General features: G+C 44.6%; 1 long non-coding RNA gene across 1 annotated transcript in view; it reads right to left on the bottom strand.

Annotated features, from left to right (window-relative positions):
- LOC102157744 overlaps positions 1–16,236 on the bottom strand; it is a 313,512-nt gene that overhangs the window by 295,254 nt on the left and 2,022 nt on the right. Inside the window, exon 2 of the long non-coding RNA XR_002342332.1 lies at positions 939–1,040. This is a non-coding gene — a long non-coding RNA (uncharacterized LOC102157744). The remainder of the gene's footprint in view (positions 1–938; positions 1,041–16,236) is intronic.

Below are 16,236 nucleotides of genomic sequence, written 5' to 3'. Positions count from 1 at the left end.
ACCTTGGAGTGTGCTGCTCAAGGTTAAAGGACATCACATTTGAACCCACAGACCTATCTGGGCGGTGTCTTGACAAATGTCAGTCTGTGCCAAGTGCCAAAAAAACCATCTCAACACTACCTTGCCCCCTACTCAAAGCCCAGCAGAGAGAAGAAACTCCAGTTTTTGGTTGAATAAACAAATGGACGGCAATTCCTCTGAGCTTTGTTAGGAGGTCGTAAATCTCAAGAAAGGACTTTTATCTGACACTAATTTTCCCAGCTCTGCATGGCCAAAGTTCATGTCAGGTTGACCTTAATTCATTTACCTTCTTGGACATGCTTCAAGTTTAGCACATTAACCCTCCCTTCCTGGTGGGTTCCTGTGCTCAATGCAAACCCCTTTTCTGGATCTGGCAGGGAATTGCCTATAATTACCCTTAATGTACTCCTGGAGCAAAGAGACGCATGTTAAGAGCCAAAATAGAAGGTTAACTACAAACTGTGCAGTAATGCAATTACCTCCCAATTATCCCTTTCAACGCTTAGGGAATGAATAGGAGACATTAAGCCCTATTTCGTGGTAGAACCCCTGGTTACTGGAGGTGGGGGTGGAGGTGGGGAGGGGCAGAATGGGAGAGAAAAGTAAGTAAGGCTCCTGTGGGTGATGAACGCCAGGGAATACTGGTGACAACTTACTGGAATTATTCCTATGGGTGCTGGATTTCTTTCAGATCCTTCTGCTTGCTGTACCCTGCAGAAAGTGGACTGGGTTGGCAGAGGATCCACTATCTATTTGACTAAGACCTTCTGTATGGGGCAGTCACCATAATATTCTACCTCAAATATCAACTTCGCCCCCGGTATCAACCCACATTTCCCAGCTGGAACTGGTACCATGCCTCAGACTTACGCCTTGAGGGTCAACTCCACATCCAGGTCAGTTTCCCAGCCTCTCACCTGCCTGATCCCCAAGCCTCTTCCTCTTCACTTCCTCCCAAGAAGCTGAGGTTCCAGCTTGACACTCAATACCCAGAAGGGACGGCATCCAAGAGTGACTGTCTATGGGAACAGTAATAATGAAAACAGAAGTCTTGACGTAACAGTTTGCATCTATTAACCTCACACTCCCTGTCCTTCCCACTCCCTTCCCTCCCCTCTGGCAACCATAAGTCTGCTCTCTGTGTCCATTTCGAATGGATGAGCAATGGGGTCCTACTATACAGCACAGAGAACTATGTCCAATCTCCTGGATTAGAACATGATGGAAAGTAGTACAAAAAAAATGTACATACATGTATGACTGGGTCATCCTGCTGGATGAAGGAACATTATAAATCAACCACAATTTTTAAAAATTTAAAAAACAAATCCTGAAAAGGGAGTTAGTGTGGTTGAGACGCCTGACTCCCACTGGGGGGAAGGCTGACAATGGATGAAAGTGGGCTGCTTACTCAACGATCAACCATGGACAGACAGGAAGTGAGCACAGACTACATCCAAACGAGGACCCTGGGGAAACCTTATCCACCATCAGAGGCCAGAAACAGCAGGCCAGTCCCATTGGTCAGGAGCCAGGTGTCAGACCAAGTCGGGGTGAGGAATGAGGCGAGAACAAAGAATGAGTCCAGGATGCCTAATGTGAACAGGGCTGGGGACCACAATGCCATCTCACTGGGAAACTGTGACAAGGGGACAGTCAGCCTCGCTGAAGGGTCTGGGATGGGGACAGACACTGCAGGCAGATGAGAAAATACTCAATTGGGGTCAAATTGAAAAGGGGAGGAAAAGAGTTTATTCCAAGCAGGTCTTGAGTCGCTATGAAGAGATGAGCCAGCCATCCAGCAGCCACTTCAGATGGAAAAAGCTGCCTGGGCAGCGTCGAGGGCTTTTCCAAATGCAGCCCTGAGAAGCCACGGCTGCAGCTGTAACAAAGCCAGCCGGGCCCCAGATAGGCCTTTTGTAAGGCCGGTTGCTCCATTTTGTTTCACATAATTTATTGCTCAGTACATATCGATAATACGATTGTCAGCCCAGCAGACATTTTCCATTTTAATAGCACGCATGAGATACCGCATTATTGATCCTACACCACTAAATAAAAAACTCGTTTGTCAGGGGAGCATGGAATGGCTTTTAATGGCCACAGCCAAACACCTGCTACTAGTTAGGGAAGAAAAATAACCATCCTGCCACAAGGACATTTGGAAGCTGCATCGAAATGTTCCGTTTTAGGGATTAGCAGAGCTCTCAGAAAACAGGAGGGTGCTTTCTCCAAAGGGTCAAAGGCTGACTTTCTCATTGATAGGAGGAAAAGCTGCCATGGACCAGGAATCTATTACGTGCTGAGCATTTTTATCTTCCACACTTTGTCTTATGCAGTCTTCACAGCGAGGCTGCAGATATACATTTTGCTCCATTGCATAGGATGCTCTGGGAAGTAAGGCACCAGATACACCAGCTGATGGAGGGAGTCATTATGGGAGGGTGTTTCTCACTAAAGCAGAGGTCTGACGGTACCTGTTCCCAGGGTGGGCACTGCCCATTCATTACAGAACTCTACCATCCCATTTGCCCACAGAGCCACAAGCCAGCGGCCAGGCAAGAACCCTAAAGTGCCCATCAGTTTCAGAGAAGGAAACGGAAAGGTTTGTGAGTGGTTTAAGCAACTTGGCTGATGGTCCACAACCAAGAAGGAATAAAGAAGCTGGAATCCTTATGTGCTTCATTGCAAGATGAGTTTCCTCGCCATGTGAGACACTGTTGCTTTATCATATGCACCATGCTACGGGCTGATTTGTGTCCCCCCCCAAAAAAATTTTTTTTTTATTACTCAAATGAATTTATCACATCTGTAGTTGTATAATGATCATAATAATCTGATTTCACAGGATTTCCATCCCACAACCCAAGCACATCCCCCCAACCCCCAAACTGTCTCCTCCGGGGACCGTAAGTTTTTCAATGTCTGTGAGTCAGAATCTGGTCTGCAAAGAAGTTCATTCTGGCCTTTTTTCAGATTCCACATGTCAGTGAAAGCATTTGATGTTGGTGTCTCATTATATGGCTGACTTCACTTAGCGTGATAATTCCTAGGTCCATACATGTTGCTAAAAATGCTGGTATTTCGCTCCTTTTAATGGCTGAGTAATATTCCATTGTGTAGATGTACCACCTCTTCTTGATCCACTCCTCTGTCGATGGACATTTAGGTTGTTTCCATGTCTTGGCTATTGCAAATGGTGCTGCAATGAACATCAGAATATCTGTGTCTTTGCAAGTCATGGTTTTCTCTGGGTAGATGCCCAGGAGTGGGATTGCTGGATCAAATGGTAGTTCTCTGTTTAGTTTTCTGAGGAATCTCCATACTGTTTTCCACAGTGGTTGCACCAATTTACAATCAAAAAAATTTTTTTTAAGTTCAATCCCTAGTACCTCAGATGAGACAATATTTGGGGGTAAAATCTTTTTTTTCTTTCTTATTCAGCCACACCTGCAGCATGTGGAAGTTCCCAGGCCAGGGATCGAATGCGAGCCCCATCGATGCCCCAGCTGCAGCAATGCTGGATCCTTAACCCACTTCACCAGCCAGGGGATCGAACCACGGCCTCCACAGAGACAAGCCAGATCGTTAACCCACTGCGCCACAGCAGGAACTCCGGAGGTAGAATCTTTAAAGAGGTAGTTAACTTAAAATGAGGTCATTGGCATGGGTGCTAAGCCAGTATGACTGGTATCCCTGTAAGAAGAGGAGGTAAGGGCACAGACACACCTAGAGGGCAGACCATGAAAAGACACGGCCATCTAGATGGAGAAGGCAGCCGTCTAAACGCTAAGGGAATGTCCCCAGGAGAAACCAGCCCTGCCGATCTTGTCTCAGATTTCCAGCCTCCAAAATCATGAGAAAATAAATTTCCATTTCTGCTAAATCTCTTCTCTCTTCAAGAACTTCCCCCTCTCAATAAATGTATATCTTTTTTTCCTTAGTCATTAATTAATTTTTAACAGTGTGATTGTGATATAATTTACACACAGTAAGATGTGTGTATTTAAATTGTACAACTTGGAGTTCCTTTCATGGCTCAGTGGTTAACGAACCCTACTAGGAGTATCTTGCTGTGGTTTTAATTTGCATGAGGATGCAGGTTTGATCTCTGGCCTCGCTCAGTGGGTTAAGGCGTTACAGTGAGCTGTGGCTGTGGTGTAGGCTGGCGGCTAAAGCTCCGATTCAACCCCTAGCCTGGGAACCTCCATATGCCATGGGTGTGGCCCTAAAAAGCAAAAAAAAAAAAAAATTGTACAATTTGATCAGTTTTGGCACATGGACACATGAAACCACCACACATTCCACATTCACCAAGATGAACATATCATCACCCTCAAAAGTTTGTGTTTTGTGGTTTTGTTTTGAGTTTGTTTTTTCGCTTTTTTTAAGGCCACACCCCAGCATATGAAACTTCCTAGGCTAGGGGTCGAATAGAAGCTCCAGGTGACAACCTCAGCAATGCAGGATCCAAGCCACATCTTTGACCTACACCACAGCTCATGGCAATGGTGGATCCTTAATCCACCAAGTGAGGCCAAGGACTGAACCTGCAACCTCATGGATCCTAGTCAGGTTCTTTAACTGCTGAGCCACAAAGGGAACTCTCTCTTTGTGCTTCTTGGGAATCCTGCCTTCCTGCCCCCACTGTAGGCCACCACTAACCTTTCCATCCATATTGGTTAGTTTGCATCTTCACGAGTTTTATAAACATGGAATCATATGAGAGATGTTTTTATCTGGCTTCTTTCACACAATGCAGTTATTTTAAGATTGATCCATGTTGCTGCGTGTATCTATTGTTCGTTCCTTTTTACTGTTGGGTAGTATTCCATTGTATGGACACACCACAGTCCATTTACCCACTGGCCTGCTGATGAACAGTTGGGTTGTTTCCCGTTTTTGCCTGTTACAAATAAAACTACCAGGAAATTTCCTGTTCAAGTCCCTGCCTAGAAAAGTGCATTTTTTTCTCCTTGGCAAATATTAGAAATAGACTGGCTGGATTACATAGTGGATGTGTATGTCTAACTTTTGAAGAAACTACCCAACTCTTTTCCAAAGTGGCTGTATCATTTACATCCCCACCAGCTGGGTATGACAATGAGTTCCTCACCTGTACTTGGGATGGTCAGCCTGCTATGATTTTAGCCCCTCACATAGGCATGCCGGAGTATCTCGCTGGGGTTCTAATTTGCATTTCCTTAGTGACAAATGATTTTGAGGATCCTTTCATGTGTTTAGGTGCCACCCATACATCTTTGATGAAGTGTCTCTTCTGGACACAAGTGCACTATCAGATACATTTTCTCCAGTCTGTAGCTTATCGTTTCCTTCTCATAACACTGTTTTTGAAAGACCAGAAGTTTTTTTTACTTTTGATGAAATGCAAGGGAGCAATTTTGTTCACTTAAAAATTGTATTTATAATGTTCCTAAGAATTTGTTACATAACCCAAGATTAGCTCTGACACAAATAAGCCCTCTCCTCTCTATCCTTTACGACCTTCCAAGCCTGTGAGCATCTTCCCAAAATCTAAGCATGAGGCTTAAATAACCTTTTGAGCTCAGACGGGAACATCATGTTGATGTCCCCGCCCCGAGTCATCAGTGATGCTTTTTCTTGCCCAAAGACGCTATGCAGCATCACAGCAGGCAACCAATGAAGCTGAGTGGAAAAAAAGGCTTTTTGAGAACATATCTGCTTTTCTCCCCTAGGACTGTATAAGGTCCATTGAAGCAGGCTCCATCCTGCCCTGAACACTTTCTTGAAAAATTCTTACTCCAAGCAGAGCTGCTTCTCTTCTTATGATTTCTTATTTGGGGGAAAGCAGCACGAGTTTATGAAAAGCAGAGTTACAGGAAGGATGTAACTCTATGTGTGCTTGATCCATCTGGCACTTGTATGTGTTAATATTAATAATCATAGCAATAACAGCAAGAAGATCTAAACTACAACAGCAATAATAAGGATTATCTATGGAGCCCCAGCACTATGCTCACTAATTCACATACTTCTCTCAGGATTTCTTCTAAGAGTATTATACTTTCATATTTTACTTTTAGATCTTTAATTCATTGGGAATTTATCCTAGTGTAGACATGAGGTACAGATCCAGCTTTTTTTCCCCCCCAGATGGCCACCCATGGTCACAACCCAACTTATGGATCAAGCATTGTTCCTTTGGGGTTGATCCATTTTTTCCCCAACTGATTTGAAATTCCTCCTTTATCACTTACTAAATCATTTCATGTACTTGGATCTATGTCCAAACTTTCTATTCTGTTCTGTTGATCTACCTGACTATCCATATGTAAGTACCTGTTTTATTCCCAAGGATTTATAATGTTTATGTAATTTTAATATCTGCCTATTCTCCCACTTCCCACTGGTCAGAATGGTCAACATCAAAAAGTCTACAAGAGTTCCCGTCGTGGTGCAGTGGAAATGAATCCAACTAGGAACCACGAGGTTGTGGGTTCGATCCCTGGCCTCGCTCAGTGGGTTAAGGATTTGGCATTGCTATGTCTGTGATGTAGGCTGGCAGCTGTAGCTCAGATTCGACCCCTAGCCTGGGAACCTCCATTTGCCATGGGTGAGGCCCTAAAAAGCAAAAAAAAAAAAAAAAAAAAAAAAAAAACTTAATTTGGAGTTCCTATCGTGGCTCAGTGGTTAACGAATCCCACTAGGAACCATGAGGTTGTGGGTTCGATCCCTGACCTTGCTCAGTGGGTTAAGGATCCGGCATTGCCGTGAGCTGTGGTGTAGGTTGCAGTCATGGCTCGGATCCCACATTGCTGTGGCTCTGGCATAGGCCAGCAGCTACAGCTCCAGTTGGACCCCTAACCTGGGAACCTCCACATGCCGCAGGAGCAGCCCTAGAAATGGCAAAAAGACAAAAAAAAAAAAAACAACTACAAATGACAAGTGCTAAAGCGGGTGCAGAGAAAAGGGAACCCTCCTACATTGTCAGTGGGAATGGAAATTTGTACAACCACTATGGAGGAAAGTACATAGGTTCTTCAGAAAACTACAAATAGAATTACCCTATGATCCAGAAATCACATTCATGGGCATATATACAGACAAAACTATAACCTGAAAATATACAAGAACCCCTAGGTTCATTGCAGCACTATTCACATTAGCCAAGACATGGAAACAACATAAATGTCCATCTATAGATGATTGGATTAAGAGATGTAGTACATATATAAAATGGAATACTGCTCAGCCATAAAAAAGAATGAAATAATGCCATTCGCAGCAACATGGATGCAACTAGAGATTATCATGCTAAGTGAAGTCAGAAAGAGAAAGACAAATACCATATGATATCACTTATATGTGGAATCTAAAATATGGCGCAAATGAACCAATCTACAAAACAGAAACAGACTCACAGATATAGAGTCGATATAGATATAGATATAGAGAACAGACCTGTGGTTGCCACGGGGGAGGAGGAGGGAGTAGGATGGACTGGGAGTTTGGGGTTAGCAGATGCAAACTATTACACTTAGAATGCATAAACAACAAGGTCCTACTGTGTAGCACAGGGAACTATATCCAATCTCCTGGAGTAGACCCTGATGAAAAAGAATATAAAGAAGAACGTGTGTGTATATATATGTGTGCCTGAGTCACTTTGTTATACATCAGAAATTGGCACGACGTTGTAAAATGAGCTACACTTTAATTTTTAAAATATCTACCTATTATCCCCCATGCACTCCACTTTTCTTTTTCAAAAGTTTCAGTATAATCATTATTATTTAAATTTCTATTTCAACTTTAGTATGGCTGTGTCCACCTCCAAATGAGAAATCATCAAAATTACTATAGGATTCCATATTCCACCCAGCCCTACCACATAGGAATCTTCACCAGAGGAATTCAGGAACCAGTGTTTTTAACAAGTGCTCCAGCTACCAGTGAGCAGACCAGCATGTGGGAACCACCAGACTGATGGTCAAAACAGCTAGGTGGCATTGCAACTACCAGGTGACAGCCTGACAAGTACATGTGGCGTCCAGTCACTGCAGGAAGAGTGGATCACTGCCTGAGGCGTGGCAACTGGGACACTCAATGCATTTACACTTGATAAATTGACAGACAGAGGAAAGGAGGAACGGACACAAAGAGAGACTAACACTTCTCCTGGAAATGGCCCCTGGAAGGATTTCTGGGAAACACCTGCCTATTCAGTCACCACTCCAGAGATACCTGCCGAGCTGGGAGGAGTCAGAGGAGAGGTGCCTTGGCTATAGGGCCAGCGGAGTCAGGAGAGGGGAGGCCAGGAGCGAGAGGTGGGGGAGACGTGGCGGGGCGGGGGATGGGGGATGACATGCAAGCCTAGAGACAATTATCGACCAATGCTCTTGCATTGGCCCAGGTGACTGAGGCAGAGGCTACAGCCCCAGGTGTGAGTGGAGGAATCCGAGGAAGAGTTCAAGGAGAGATGTGACATGAACAGTGTCTGCAAGGCCTGATTGATGGCAGCCAGGACTGGCCTCCAAAAGAAGAAAGCCCAAGGGCAGAGGCGGCTCAGTGTTCAGTCCTCCTGGGAACAGCTGGTTGCTGCCTGGGCAAGTGCCACACCCCCAGCAACGCAGGGTCAGGGTCCTTGATGCAGCTGATTTGGGGAAGGATGCTCAGAACAATAGGGGTCCCTTTCATTCTCTCCTTTCTCTCTCCCATCTGTTTCTATCATCATGCTTCCACCTCTGCCCATACAGAAAATAAAATTCATGGCTTAACTTAGGATCTGCACAAAAGACTTCAATTTTTGAGGGGGCACATCTGCCCCCCCCCCCAATTAGCTCCTACCCATGGAACGTTCTGACCTTCAAAAAGCAGATTTTTTTCCAGGGGAAGGTGTCGATATAGACACTGAGGCAGCAGGAGCCCAGAGCCAGCAGACACTTCAGACAGGAAGGATGGAACAGGGTGAACCCACCAAGGAACACGTTCTACCTGAGAAGTTGACCTCCAAGTCACCCATCCCCCAGGAATGTGCTGGCAATGCTTTGTATCCGTTTCTACACCAGCTGAGCAGGCAGGCACTTGGCCAGAGTCACCAAAATGTGCACATGGGGAAGCTGTGCCAAAGCAGAACAGAAACCTCTCTGAGCCTGTCTGGCAAAGGCAAGCTTCTTGTGCCTCATAAAATCTTCACGACACGCAGATGGCATCAGCAGCAGCTGCTCATCTTCGTGGGTGCTGGGGAGCTGGGAAGCTCATGCCACCACCTGGGAGCTTGCTACTCTCCTGCTTCAGGTTTTAAGTATCTCCATAAGTTCTCACAGTCTTTGCGCTTAAAGAAACAGCACATCCTCTATTGGCATCTTTAAATCAATCATGTCAACTCCCTACTCCATTGTAACAATGACAGAGGGCACCAGTGTCTCAGCTTGTTCCCTCTCCCATGCAACTCATTCCCAGGCATGGATTTCAGGGGGTAGATTCCTCCCAGTTGGAGGCCATTAATTCATACAAGCAAGGTCACGGCTAATGGGGCAGACAAGCTTGCAAGAGTAGGGATAGGTCCAGGAAACTGTCCGATGGCCTGGAGGTTATTTTGGTCTTGATCATAGGTTGACTTTTGTTGTTGTTTTGTCTTTTTTTTTTTTTTTTTTTTTTTGGCTTTTTAGGACCATACTTGTGGCTTACAGAAGTTCCCAGACTAGGGGTCAAATCAGAGCTGCAGCTGCCAGCCTACGACACAGCCACAGCAACACAGGAGCTGAGCCACATCTGCAAACTACACAACAGCTCATGGAAACGCCGGATCCTTAACCCACAGAGTGGGGCCAGGGATGAAACCTGTGTCCTCATGGATACTAACTGGGTTCTTTACTACTGAGCCACAATGGGAACTCCCTTGATCAGAGGCTCTTAAAGTGTGGTCCTCAAAACAGCAGCATCAGCATCACCTGGGGACTTGTAAAAAAAAAAAAACACAGATTTTCGGGTCCCACCCAGCACAATTGAATCGGAAACTCTGGGGATGGACCCTGGCAATCAGTATTTTAACAAGCACTCCAGATCATTCTGAGGCAGTCTAAACCAGGAGAACCCCTGGTCTTCGTATTGGGGTAGAAGCTATCCCTAAGTTCCCCTCAAGGCTTCAGGAAAAAAATGCTTATCCCCAGGAGTGAGTGTGGTGAAAGCACAGAACAGTCCCAGGAGGTTCACGGCAGGGCAAGTCCCCGTCAGCAAAGGCCACAGTGGCCTTCCCCTCCGCAGCCACAATTTGAGGAGTCATTACTACTCAAGCTGGAGAGAGAGAAGCAGAGTCCCTGGAACTGGCCAATCCATTAGAACCTCCATGAGGCTTTTCTGGAATTGATCTGCAACACAGAGAATTTTATGCTAACACTAAAGTCAGATATGCCAACTTTGAAGTCACCATGGGCCACCAACACTCATCCCTTGCTGGAGGCTAGACCTCCCAAACTCCTGACCAACCAGCACATCAGGACACCTGAACGGTATCTAGGGAGAAGGTTCACCCATCAGCCTTCAGTCTGCAATTTGGCAGCCAGAGAAGGTTAAATGAAAAGGGCCAGAGGCTGCTTGGAAAAGGGAGAGATGGACAGCATTTCACAGTTCGTCTGGATGCAGTTGAGCTCACCTTTCCAGAGTGCCCACTACACGTGAGCACCATGCCTCCTACATTCTCTCCTGATGTCCTCACAATGGCCCAACAAGTGTGACCTGAGGAAGTTGTAGCCATCAAGCCACCACATTACAGCCGCCCCAACGGGAACTCAGGATGGAAACAAAGAATGCTTACCATCTAGCCGTCAACTGCTACAGACTCGAAGTTGCGCCCTGAGGAGACTCAGGATGAGAAAGCACAGGATACTGGCCCCAGAGAGCTGAGGTGCATGTCAAAGGCCTGATTTCAGTGGGCCTAGACTCTACATCTTCCCATACCTAGAAAAGCACTAGATTCATTCATTTGTCTGATTTTCGTAGATTAACCACTGTTAATCTTTTGATGTTCTGACTACCGGGTCTTTCACTGCAAAAATGTCTTTATCTCCTGGCTCAACCCCCTCTTGCTTTCTTGGAATAGTTTCTCAGCGTTGTCTGAGATGCTGTGTTCTAGGCTGGAAGTACTCAGAATGTCCACCAAATAAAACATAATTCTCCACTTTTAGGTTGTGCCTTTCTCTTCAGTCGGCACAAGGATTACCCGTCATCATCTCTTCTACAGATAAAGTAACCAAGGCATAGCCAGGTTAAAGAATTTGTCCAAAATCTAAAATATGACACAAATGAGTCTATCTATGAAACAGAAACATATTCACAGACATAGAGAACAGAGTTGTGGTTGCCAAGGGGGGTGGGTTGGGAGAGGAATGGAATGAGAGCTTGAGGTCCTACTGTAGAGCACAGGCAACTATATTCAATACCCTATGATGAACCATAATGGAAAAGAAGAAATATATTTAAAGTATATATATATATACACATATATCCAAATCACTTTGCTGTATAGCAGACATTACACACCCTTATAAATCAACTATACTTCAGTAGTAAAAGGCGAAAGATTTATGCGATCTGAAGAGAAACCAGAGTATAAAATCAACTATACTTCATTAAAAAAAAAATTAGTCCAAAGTCACACAAATAGAAAGTGCCGTGCATTTCACTGTATTATGTACATTTTACCTTAAAAAATAGAAATAACTTTAAATAAATCTTGAATTCTGATGAACCATATGCATATTGAAGTGCTTATTAGTGAAAACGTACTGATATCAGTAAAAACTTTTTTTTTTTTTTTTTTGTCTTTTTAGGGCCGCACTGTGGCATATGGACGTTCCCAGGCTAGGGGTTGAATCGGAGCTACAGCTGTAGGCCTATGCCACAGCAGAATAGGATCCAAACTGTGTCTGCAACTTATACCACAGTTATGGCAATAATAGATCCTTAACCCACTGAGCAAGGCCAGGACTGAACCCGTGTCCTCATGGATACTAATCAGGTTCATTTCTGCTGAGCCATAACGGCAACTCCTGAAATGCATTTTAAAAATCAGATTAGGAGTTCCCGTCGTGGCGCAGTGGTTAATGAATCCGACTAGGAACCATGAGGTTGCGGGTTCGGTCCCTGCCCTTGCTCAGTGGGTTAAGGATCTGGTGTTGCTGTGAGCTGTGATGTAGGTTGCAGATGCAGCTCAGATCCTGCGTTGCTGTGGCTCTGGTGTAGGCCGGTGGCTACAGCTCTGACTCGACCCCTAGCCTGGGAACCTCCATATGCCGCAAAAGCGGCCCGAGAAATGGCAAAAAGACAAAAAAAAAAAAAAAAAAAAAAGGACAAAAAAAAATCAGATTAAAAAAACAGAAAATGTTAAGGCCAAAATTTGAACTGAAGAGTGTTTGACAGCAAAGTCTATCATTCTCATGGCTCTTAAAAAGAAAGATGAGGTTAAGTACATTTGCGTGAGTGTGTGTATGTATCATGCGGGTTATAGATCACAGTTCTTCACAAATAACCCTGGCAGTTGCCTCTTTACGATCTTGGTGTAAATGCTCCCCAAGGGAGTATAAAGAAGCAATAAGTGAGATACACCTGTGCCTGAGAGGGAGCACAAATAGCGCTGGTTCACACCAGGTGGACCAGATGACCAGCACAGGGTCATGGGCAAGCAGGGGCTCAGCCTATTTGGGTGAGACAAGTAAGCAGCCCTATTACACAGAGCGTGCACAGCACAAGGACGAGCCCTGGCAAAGAAGGACACCCACCTTCTTTATTAAGTCATTTAAAGTATAATTACATTCAGCGTGAAACTAGAGAAGAAAGTGCTGCCCCTCCACATGATTCTGGGCTCTTGACAGTGATGAAATGTTCAACCTGTGAGCAAGTATTTAAATATTCAGCATTTTGCATGCATGACTAGATCAGCACTGTGATCAGAATCACAGGAACGTGGAATTTGGGGATGGAATTAGAGGCCATATAACACAATACCTTGATTTTTGCAGATGAGGAAATGGAGGTCCAGAAAGGTCCTACTATTTTTCTAAGGTCTCTGGGTGATAGACCCAACCCCCAGGACTCCAGGTCTTGTATCATTTTAGAAAACAGGACAGGGAGAGCTGAAACCTTGCTTCTGGATCATTGTTTGATCAGATGCAATCATCTTGTAATTGAATGCAAACAAAGGTTTGCCAATTAGACATCCAAATTACAAGCTATGCTTCTATTCTCAAGAATTTATTAACTACCCTAAGGGTGGAATCATAGTCATGGAACCTTAGAACATTTACTTTCTATAAAACATATATTGATGGAACCAATGACAACTAACTTTTACAAAATCATAGCTACCTGGAATACATAACAAAATATGAAGTTTATATGCCTTTTCATGTCACAAAAATCTGCCTTCATATCTTAATTACACCCAACGAAGTAAGCTGGAGGAAGTCTAGTTAAGACAAATGCTGCCATCTAAACTCAATGGATCCTTTCTTTTTCCACCTGGTGCAACTAACAATGGGAAGATGCCCTGGGGCACTGCAAAGACCCAGGTGCTCCTTGCAGTGGTCCAACTCGCCTGAGGTTTGATGACCTAAAAAGGAGAGACTGGAAAATAGGATCCACAGCAACCGCTGCAGATTCTTGCCTTCACATGGCCATGTCCAAAATCATACGATCACTGAGTGGCTTTAAGGGAAATGACAAGCTTTAATTTGTCAACCTTCTTGTATTAATGCCGGAGAGCCCCTAACTGCCCTGTTCTCCCTATTCACACCGCGTGACTGTGGTGAGTTGCCACTGGCTCCTTGAGTCGACAAGGTTTCTGTGACAGCTCCACTTGTCCACGCAGAACCAAATCTGGAGAGGCTGTCATTTGATGTGACAAACTGACAAGACAGTGCCGTCAATCTCCCAGACGGGTGAGGGACCGCAGCGACTGACGAAATCTAAGGGTCACTGTGAATCTGATCGTTGCTGTGTTTGGCGGCTGACAGCTGATGAAGCATTCCTCCAGTGGTTCCATGCCCATACATTTCTCACCTCAACTGGCCTGAGCCGCACATAAAGGCGACGAGCACACGTATGCATTTCACTCGGGCTGTGACAAGCCCTGTCAAGGCTTTGGAAGAGTTTTCCTGCTGTCACCAACAAAGTGGCCAGCATGGACCGCCCCCCCTTAATCTCGCCCTGGCTCCCAGGTCAATTGATGAGACTCTGAGCTTCCCTGAAGCACAGAGGCTTGAGATGTTAGGTCTGAGGGGACTTAGACAGCCGACCTAATTCCAAAGAGAGGAGCTAACATCCAAGGACACCCAAGAGTAGACTTGAGGGTAGACAGATATAATTAATAATAATCATGGGTGCGGGTCTCAGGTGCAGTTACAGTCTACCAACAGACACCACACAACTACAGTCAGTTGCTCTCAACCCTAGTTGCCCACTAGAACATTCTAGGAACTTTGAAGAAGTATTCATGCCTGGATCCAAGCCCCAGAGACTCAGCCTATTGATGTGGGCCAAGGTGTAGCTTAAAATATTGTAATAGCTCCCAGAGGATTCAGTTGCACGTCCAGGGTTAGGAAGCCTCTGAAACCTGACTACCTGGGTTCAAATCCAGATGTCACTTAACAGCTATGTAACCTTGGACAAGTTACTTAATTTTTCAGGATCTCAGTTTCTTCGTCTGTAAAATAGGAGTACTGATATTAATACCTCATGGGATTGTTTCAAGAGCAAATGCGTTATTAGATCTAAGGCCCTTGTACACTGCCTGATGAAGAGTATAAGACCAATAGATACTAGCTATTCTTGTTACATAAGGATTTCCTATATTTTTAAAGACTCAAAGAGGAGTCCTGACCAAACCATGTTAACACCGAGCTTTTTCTCATGGTCTTTTTCCAGTATGAGATGTGAGAGAGAGAAGTAAAGAGTAACTCTAGGAGTTTCTGTGTGGCTCGGTGTGTTAAGAGTCTGGCGCTGTCAGTGCAGTGGCTCAGGTCATTGCTTGGTGCAGGTTCAGTCCCTGGCCCAGGACCTTCCACATGCTGCAAACACAGCCCCCCCCCCCAAAAAAAGAGTAACTCTGATGCTTTTGGCCTAAGCAATGGGAAGAATAGTTCTGCTTCACTTTTCCTTCTTCAGTCCTTGCAAATTCCCATCATACAGATGAAAACACTAAAGCTCAGAGGTGTTCAGTAACTTGTACAAGATCAGAAGATCTTGGGGAGCAGCCAACACAAGAGTCTAACTCCAATATTTCCAGCTACAAAGTTCATGCTTTGTTCCCACTCTATCATACAGAGTTCCTGGGTGGATCTGAGTCTCATCACCTGAGAAGGTGATGAATATACATGAGAGGTGATGAAAGGAAGGACACTCCAGTTGGATATGAATCATGGATATGAGATTGGCTCCAGGTCCTTTGCTCCTTAACCACCTATGATTTTGTGAAGGAGGTGGCTCTATACCAGCATGACAAGGAGGCTGGCCTAGCTAGAGTAAAGGACCCTCAAGCAGAGAGGTGTGTAAGCCCCTCTGGAGAGCACACCAATGAAAGCGCACAAAGCTGCAGACCTAGGAGTCAGAATGACACATTCTAGGGAAACAAATGTGTATCTCTGTTGAAAAATCTTTCTTAAGTTCTGTTTAAATGTGTTCTGCCAAATCATGCAAACTGTAAAAACCACAATGTGAGAAATTATATAGGGTGGATGATGCATTTTTCTTCAATAAAAAAATTGCAAGAAAAACACAAAGAAGGTAGGAGAAACCATAAATCAAAATGCCAAATGCAATGGATGGCTCTGATTAAATCCAGATTCAATCAAATACATACACACAAACACACACCACACACTTAAATAATCTTGGAAATGTGGGCACTGACTGGGTATTTGGGAACCTAATGAATCCTTCCTTTGAGTACATTACAAACTAGTAAGCAAATATACAAAGGTAAGTCATATAGCTCAATTATTATACAACCCAAGTAAGGAATAATAAGATTTCCAGAGAAAAACTATAAAATGCTGTGGCCATCCTAATGAAGTTTAGTGTCACAGCAAGAAAAGGCAAGCTCCCTTGGACTGGGTTCTGTGCACAATTGGAGCGAGGTCCTGCCCTAAGATCTTTCATAACCATCAGTGGCTTTCAAATTACGCTTGGCACATCCAAAGGGTTCTTTGAAGTCCTGCCCAGGGTCACATTGCTGGC

Source organism: Sus scrofa, chromosome 3 (assembly GCF_000003025.6).
Source record: "Sus scrofa isolate TJ Tabasco breed Duroc chromosome 3, Sscrofa11.1, whole genome shotgun sequence".
NCBI lineage: Eukaryota > Metazoa > Chordata > Mammalia > Artiodactyla > Suidae > Sus > Sus scrofa.
The sequence above is the reverse complement of the archived record's forward strand: the minus strand, read 5'-3'. Positions and strand labels throughout refer to the sequence as shown.